The sequence below is a fragment of the Odocoileus virginianus genome, chromosome 18, assembly GCF_023699985.2.
Source record: "Odocoileus virginianus isolate 20LAN1187 ecotype Illinois chromosome 18, Ovbor_1.2, whole genome shotgun sequence".
In the NCBI taxonomy this organism is placed as follows: Eukaryota; Metazoa; Chordata; class Mammalia; order Artiodactyla; family Cervidae; genus Odocoileus; species Odocoileus virginianus.
The window spans coordinates 19164051-19173198 of NC_069691.1; positions in this window are offsets into that span (position 1 = coordinate 19164051).

Below are 9148 nucleotides of genomic sequence, written 5' to 3' on the forward strand. Positions count from 1 at the left end.
ACATGTATTTGTATGCGTTCATTTACCTCTGATCTCCACTTAATTTTTTTCCCTTTTTTTTCATTACCCATACTTCACTTATTTATTATCTGATATCTACCTATCACAGTTCTGGAATGAGGCAGAACCTAAGAAAGTGAATTCAAGGAGGTCTTAACCCAATCAACAACTGTAAAGACTGTTCTGTCAATTTTTGCCCCTGTTGTAGGATATATTTCAGAGATGAGAAAAAGGACTTGAAACTTTCTTATCCCACATTTGCATCCAGAAATGCAAGTTTCCTTGAAGTCCATTTCCGCCTGATATTTACTTTTTTTTTTAAATCATTCTTGTTCAGTGCCTAAAGGGACTTCACCCTAACTCAATATCAGCTCAGATATTTCTCATTATAAATAAACAACATATTATTGTATTTGCAGAGAAGGGCAGATTACTACAGTGGGAGAAGTGGTTACAGTCTGGGGAAGGATGAAGGCTGGACTTAGTGCATCTCTGCTTCTTACTAGCTCTTTTTGCCATTGGAACTCTGGCCTTGGTTCTTTCATCTGCTAAGTAGAGTTTACAGTTTTGATCTCATAGTGTGGTTGTGAGAAATAAAAAAGGCACACAGCAAAAATTAGTTAAGTCTGCATCTAGTTCAAGAAGTGACATTCAAATACCCATTCAAACTTGTACCTGAAAAATTGGACCAAGAATTCAATAATTCTTAAATATGTTTGAAAGAAAACCTGGGCGTATTTTCCTTATCAAACTTTAGCATTTGAAATACATATACTAACCCTTTAGGACTATTCAGTCAAAAGTCAAAAACTTTACTTAGTTTTAAAAATATTTAAGAAGTTTCATCTTGGTGTCAGTATATCAACTTAGTCTATAATGTCATCAGGGAAACATGGAAAATATCCCAGTTCCAATTCTTTGCTTTCTGCTAAAAAAGTTATCTGTGAAACCCCTGATATGCAAATGTATCTCTTGGCTGTTAATAGCTTTGTTTTTGTTTCGTTTTTCTTATTGTTCTTGTTGCTGTTTTTGTTGTTGCATGGGCCAGTTAAGTACCACACATGAGAAGCCGCTTTTGTTTTGTTTTCACTCAGGTTATGTGGGTATGGGATGGTTTATGCCAGGTGTTGATATCAAAAGGATAGCAAAAGGGTTTAAGGCCAGTTCTTTAAGGAAATACGAGGACCCACCTCCCTGTCCCTCTTCCCTCTCTCAGGGCCAGAGTTGAAAACCAGAGGGCGTGTGTTGATGGGCTACTCCCACCATCACAGAACATCCCCGAGAAAGCAGTGTCAGAAGCACAGAAAGAGCCCACGTACAATGGCTAGTCTTCAAAGGGGCTCATTTGTTATATTGCTCAGAGCCCCACCGAGTTGCTGCAAGCTCATAACCGCCACTGATTTCAAAGGGAGCTCTGAACTTGCATACGCTCCGCGAGGCACGGCGCAGGATGAGAAACAGCCTGAGTGGCTTGAAGCCATATTCAGACATTTTTTAATGTTCGTCAATGTCTTTGGCACCATCACTTTCACACAGAAACCCACTTACCTCCTGCTGCAAAGTGTGAAATAAAGCCATTTTCAAGCCTGGGTATGGGATAGTCTGGAAATTGGGCTAAATCTTAAAACCACATGAAGACTGAAAATAGGATTCACAAGCTGGAGCTCAGCTCTCCCTAACCCACTTCCAAGGTCAGGTCACTGTGACACCCCGCTCAGTTAGATACGGTCAGTGACACCTGTGAAGGGTTAAGGCAGTAAACCATGGTTGTCTCGGGAGGTACCAATCTAAAGGCCCATCTCCAAGGCATCCCAGGATCGCTGGTCCGCAGAATAGGAGAGAAGCATTATTTCAGTCAGCACTTTCTCAGGACCCAACTGGCACTTCCCTGGGGAAATTCAAATTAGGAATTGGCATTTCTGGCCACAGTGCTTGGCCTCAGGAGGTGCTGGGTCTCCTTGGTCCAGAAGGTTTGTAAGGGACAGATTCAGATCCATCAAAGGTCTTCCCCTGATCACCTGCATAGCGACCAGCTCTTCCCCAGTTGTGTTTCTGTGGCTCCCTAGTCACCAAGGCAAGGAGAAAGAGATCCCCTAGGGACTCAGATATGACCTTGTACCCTCCAGGAAACTCTGCGACAGGCAATTCTCCAAGGAGCCTCTGGACGAGTCTCCCTGAGCACCTTGTTTTTCGAAGGATAAAGGAATAAAGGTCTCCTTTTTGTTCACTGTTCAATGAATATTCATTAAGTCTTGGACAGTGGATTGGATGCCATCTTTTAGTAAGAAAGAGAAAGTTATTTATTTGGAAGAAAAGGAGTTAAATAATGAGACATGAGATGTGGTTTTTAGAAATCGGGAGATGCCCTCGATAAGTTTCAAACTGCAAACCTCTTCTCTAAAGTTCATAAGAAAGTATTGCTAGGCATTTATATACTCACATGCTCACTTTTTCATCACTCCTTTAACCAGCGCTTACTGAGTACCTGCTCCACGCAGATGCAGTTCCACTTGTTGGGATCAGCAGTGGACAAAGCAGATGAAAGTCCCCTCGACTTGTGTCCAAGCGGCAAACACATGTTGTTTGTTCAGTCACTAAGTCATGTCTGGCTCTGCCACCCTATGGACTGCAGCCAACCAGGCTTCCCTAGGATAACAAAACAAGTAAGAAAACTTTTAAGTTCATGTTCTTCACACAGTGAGAGCTGTTCACTTACATGTAAGATCTGTGGCCTTAAATGAAACCTAAAAGTAACATTTTTTGAAAAAAAAAAACAATTCTCTGTGTTTCTGTCTCTCCTCAAGAGGTCTGTGAGTATATGTAGCCATATATGGACAGATGAGGCACCACAAGTAGTTTCTAGAAATGTATCAAGTCATATCTGTCCACAGTGGCATCCCTAAATGTCCCCATCATCAGTGTAAACACCTTTGACTAATCTGTCTTCACTTACTGCTGTCCTTAAATACTCATGCAAAATGCCAGCAGGCTGTCTCCCTTCTTTCTGTTGCATCTTCTTATCACTAAAAGGAGACAGCACCTTTACCCCTGAAACACAATATACTTGTATATTTTTTCCCTCTCATCCTCCTTCCCTTTATCTCTTCTTTTCTTCCTTTAGGACCTATGTTGTGCCAGATGTGGTATATTCCCATAGGCCTCATCTTAACCACACTAAAAAAAAATAAAGAAAACTAAATCTTGATATGGTTGCTTTTCGAGACGTGAAAGTCAGATTTCTTGTAGAATATATGAATAATACCACTGCCAATGGCAGCACCTTCCACCTACTGTAAAGAGTTTACAAGTCCTTTTTAAAGATATGTCATTGTTGTTTAGTCTCCTAAGTCGTGTCCAACTCTGCAACCCCATGGACTGTAGCCCGCCAGACTCCTCTGTCCATGGGATTTTCCAGGCAAGAATACTGGAGTGGGTTTGCTTTTTCTTCTTCAGGGTATCTCCCCAACCCAGGAATTGAACCCACATCTCCCACTTGACAAGCGTATTCTTTACCACTGAGCCACCTGGGGAGCCCATAACACATCATACAGCCTTCTAAACCATTGCTTCCCAAAGTGTGGTCCCCAGAGTGGGAGTATCAGCATCTCCCAGAAGTTGCTAGAAATGTAAAATTCCATGCTCTGCCCCCAACCTACTGGACCAGACTCTGCATTTTAACTAGACCCTCAGGGTGCATTTTATACACATGAAAGTTTGAGGATCTCTACCCTATAAACAGTCCCTGTGAGGAAATAGAAAATCTCGTTGCCTGTTTTACAGGTAACAAAACAACAAAAACTAGGGGTTAGAGGTGTTTGACTAGTGAGTAGGTAACTGACTGTTGAAAGCAAGAGAGTTCCAGAAAAACATCTATTTCTGCTTTATTGACTATGCCAAAGCCTTTGACTGTATGGATCACAATAAACTGTGGAAAATTCTTTCAGAGATGGGAATATCAGACCACCTAACTTGCCTCTTGAGAAACCTGTATGCAGTGGAAGCAACAGTTAGAACTGGACATGGAACAACAGCCTGGTTCCAGATAGGAAAAGGAGTACGTCAAGGATGTATATTGTCACCCTGCTTATTTAACTTATATGCAGAGTACATCATGAAAAATGCTGGGCTGGAAGAAGCACAAGCTGGAATCAAGATTGCTGGGAGAAATATCAATAACCTCAGATATGCAGATGACACCACCCTTCTGGCAGAAAGTGAAGAGGAACTAAAAAGCCTCTTGATGAAAATGAAGGAGGAGAGTGAAAAAGTTGGCTTAAAGCTCAACATTCAGAAAACTAAGATCATGGCATCTGGTCCCATCACTTTATGGGAAATAGATGGGGAAACAGAGGAAACAGTGTCAGACTTTATTTTTTGGGGCTCCAAAATCACTGCAGATGATGATTGCAGCCATGAAATTAAGAGACACTTACTCCTTGGAAGAAAAGTTATGACCAATCTAGACAGCATATTAAAAAGCAGACACATTACTTTACCAATAAAAGGTCCGTCTAGTCAAGGCTGTGGTTTTTCCAGTGGTCATATATGGATGTGAGAGTTAGACCATAAAGAAAGCTGAACACTGAAGAATTGATGCTTTTGAGCTGTGGTATTGGAGAAGACTCTTACGAGTCCCTTTGACTGCAAGGAGATCCAACCAGTCCATCCTAAAGGAGATCAGTTGTGGGTGTTCATTGGAAGGACTGATGCTGAAGCTGAAACTCCAATACTTTGGCCACGATGAGAAGAGCTGATTCATTTGAAAAGACCCTGATGCTGGGAAAGATTGAGGGCAGGAGGAGAAGGGGATGACAGAGGATGAGATGGTTGGATGGCATCATCAACTCGATGGACATGGGTTTGGGTGGACTCTGGGAGTTGGTGATGGACAGGGAGGCCTGGGGTGCTGCTGTTCATGGGGTCGCAAAGAGTCGGGCACAACTGAGAGACTGAATTGAACTGAACCAAATGTGGAGTCAAGGACCACTATACTTTCCATCACACTGCGCCCCCTGTTTGAAGGATCTGTTGCATACCTCTTTGTGGATCTGCCATCACCCAGCTCAGCATTTCATAGAAGGATCTGCACAATAATTATAGCCTGGTATTGTCCCCTGGTGGCAAGTAGGCCAATACTAATCTGCTTCTTAATTATCTATTCCTCATGTAGGATGATCTTGCTGCTTCTCATCTGAGAGTTCTAAGGTTAATGACAGGGAAAAAGTTTCATATTTAGAAATTTCTCCAATTCTCTCCAGTTCCTCACCAAAGAAGAACATGTTCACTGGATAACAATTTTTGAGGTTTCTGCTGTCAATTTCCTTTCCCCAGCTGGGTCTTGGGTATTTTATCTGATTATCTTGGAAGAAGGGGGAAAGACAGCCATCACATAGCAAGCACTTTCTGGGTACACAGCTCAGTGCTCTTTATGTGTTATTGCAGAACTCTCAGAGAGACCCATGGATTGACTCTGTTGCCCTATTTTACAGAGGCAGAAGGTGAGACTCAAAGGTGACACCCATGGCAATCCTGGGCATGAAGCCAGATTCTGTCCTACCATGCTGGCCTCTTCCTAGCAGTAAGTCTTGCGTGAATGAGCATGGAAGGCGACCCAAGGTAGGGGCAGGCTCTCATTGTGTGCTCACTCACTCAATCGTGTCTGACTCTTTGTGACCCCATGGACTGTAGCCCGCCAGGCTCCTCTATCCATGGGATTCTCCAGGCAAGAATACTGGAGTGGGTTGCCATTTCTTTCTCCACAGGCTTTTATAACCTTCTGTCTTTGGTCACCACGGATGAAACGGCAGGTACCCATTTCCTAAACAAGAAAAGTAGGTTCCAAGTTCCCCCTGCTTTTAAGGGTGAAGTTAAGTAACTGGAATGAAATCAAAACAGAGAAGAACCCACTAGAGGGATGCAAGCTAAATATGCAAAACTTCCCCAAAAGAACTCAAAAGCCAGCCCAATAGTGTTGCTGGGGTTATGTACATGAAAACATCCTTATCAACACCATACAAGTTGGCTAAAATTCAGACATATGATCTAAGCAAGTCCCTCTATATGAGTCAGTTTTAAATTCCTCATACTTAACAGGGAAGTGGGAAAATGTCACCATATTCTTCAAGAAGAGAATGAATAGATTTCTCAAACTGGTGGGGCTGAGAAAGGCATCTTCCTGGCTCTCAAACAGACAAATTCCCCCAATAGGAGTCCTCTCTACTCTGTCCCAGCTCAGACACACTAGACTGAAATGCCCTCATCTCTTACTGTCTGAGACTCTGCAGACAATCTGCATGGAGCTATTTCTACTGGTCTTAAAGAATTCAATAAGATATTATAACTTCTCAGATTTTAATGTACTCTACAAATGTTTAACTGGCTTGGCATTTAAGGATGTAAACTTTCCAATCTTTTCCTAGAACCATGACACTACAAAAGGGACTATCGTAATTAGGAATAAAACTGTGAAGTCTTCATTAACCAGAAAAGCACTCTCTAAACCCAGGGAGGCTCTATTTGTATTCCAAGAAAAGTCAGGAAAATGGTGCCATGAGAACCCAATAAAGATATGGGGTCAGTTTGTGCTTGCTGGAATTGACTAGGGTTTTGTGAAGTGACTTTAAAAGGCAAGGAAGAGCAAATGCTTCTAGCAGAAAAGATCTGAGTAGAGGAAAAATGCTGAAGAATCATGTTAAACTCAATCTTGTTTAAAGTTTCATCAGATGATTTCAGTCTCGATTGCCTAGATTCATTCAGCATCACTGCCTTGTGATGGAGCCGCCTTTATTAGCCAAGGATAGCATGGTAACTGGTTGGAGGCTACTTCTTTCCTGGTTGTAGCATGTGACTAAAAGAAGGCTTTCTGAATTGCAACTGGGAGTGATACATCCCAGGTGATGCAAAATAGCAAAGCAGTGTGTATAAAACCAGGCACAGGCTAGTCTCAAAGATGACTGCAGGCTTCCCTTTAGTTCTTTAATCTCTGCATCCATTTCTGTCCTGTCAGAACCGTCTACTCTGGTGCCTCACTACAGCATCAGTCACAGGAAGAACCAAGTGTGTTACAAGCCTGTGTTTTGATGCCTAAAGAAATTTGGTTACTCATGTCACCCACCAAGCATGTTCTAAGGGTTTCGGCTGTGAGGCAGTCCCGTACATAGGAGGAAGACAAGCACATTCGGAAGGAATTTGATTTATTTATATTTTCCGCATAGATGCTTGTGATGTGTGTGCTTCCTAGAAAGTCACCATGGATCAATTGCAGGTAGCAGGCTATCTAGCTGTTATTCTGTCTTTGAGCTGAAATTCTGATCACCCATTTCTAAAGCTAATTAAGCTGTGGTGCAGTTGTAACAAAAGGACCCTGGACAGGATCTGGGCTCCAGCCCCTGCATCTAACCAGTTCCATGGCTCTTGGCAAATGAGCTCTCCACTGAGCCACTGCTTTGTCCTGCAACAGTAATCACTGTGTTTATTAAACACTTTCTCTGAAGTGAGAGGCCCGGGTTCAATCCCTGGGTCGGGAAGATCTCCTGGAGAAGGAAATGGCAATCCACTCCAGTATTCTTGCTTGGAAAATCCCATGGATGGAGGAGCCTGGTAGCCTACAGTCCAGGAGGTCACAAAGAGTCAGACACGGCTGAGCGACTTCACTTTTCACTTTCTCTGAAGTAGGGGTTATGCCAAGTACTTTAACTGGGTGATCTCGTTTAAACCTTGCAATCCCCCCAGGAGTAGGTTCTATGGTTACCTCCTTTTTGCAGATGAGGAAATTGAAGCATGGGAAGCTGGATAGCTTGTCCAAAGTGACACAAGTGACATATGCAAGTAGCAGGATTTGATCCAGTTTCCTGGGTCTGTGCTCTTAACCCCTCAGCTGCTTACTTTTCTCATGGCCTCACTGCCCCAGGCCAGGAGGTGTTCTAGAAATTCCTGACTGTATTTAGAGATGATTGGCTTAACTTATATAGCTCATATATGCTCCTGTGTGTTGTTTACTTTGCTACATTTTAAACATTTCTTGATTTTTTTAATCAAAATCCCCAACCTGAAGTGTCTGAATGAGTCGTGGAAAGATCACTTCCTCTAGGATTATGAGTGATTTTCTGCCCTTTATAAATTCCTCTTTTTATAAGTGAAGATAATAATGCCTGGCTTATTAGGTTGTTGTGAGGCTCCAAGCAAAATGGCTAGAGGTAGAGAGCAATGTATGAATAGAATTTGTTTACTAGTATATTTAAATACCAGATCTTTGGGGAAACACTTTCTTATATGATGTATCTGCTGTGATATGAAATACTGTGCCCTCATGGTTGCAGATGCTAAGGTGAGGGTCTTGATCATTACTTTGATTGTGGTTTTCAACTAAAAACAGAATTTTTTTTTAATTAAAAGTTTTTCAACTTTATTTGCATGCTGACTTTTAAAGCTTTTTTATTCTAATATAGCTGATTTACAGTGGTATCTTAGTTTCAGGTGTAAAGCAAAGTGATTCAGTGATATACATACAGCCTATAATTTTTTTTCAGATTCCTTTCTATTATAAGTTATTATAACATAGAATAAAGTTGCCTGTACTATACAGTAAGACCTTTTTGCTTATCTGTTTTTTGTATGGTAGTTTATATCTGCTAATGTCAAGTTCCTATTTTATCCCTCCCCTGCCTTTTCTCTTTTGGTCACCATAAGTTTTTATGACTGTGCGTCTGATCCTGTTTCATAAATAAGTCCACTTGTATCAGTTTCTTTAGAGTTCACATATAAGTGATATTATATTTATCTTTCTGTATCTGACTTACTTCACTTTGTATGGTAATATCTTGGCCCCTCCATGTTGCTGCAAATGGCATTATTTTATTCCTTGAAAAAGAAACCTTAAATGCATTCTTATTTACCTTAGCACCATAAATTGATGTAACAGGAAGAACAGTTTAATGGCGATAGTGAAGCAAAGAGAACTAACATCTATTGAGTACCTAAATTTGTTGTAGGCGTTATCTCAGTGAATTTCCATCATTGCTCTATTGAGAAAGATGTGAGAAAACTGAAATACAAAGATGTTAAGTAGCTTCCATAGGACACGTGGCTTTTCGTTAAGAATGAGGATTGAAATAGAAGTTTAATCTGTCTCCAGATACCAGTACTTTCA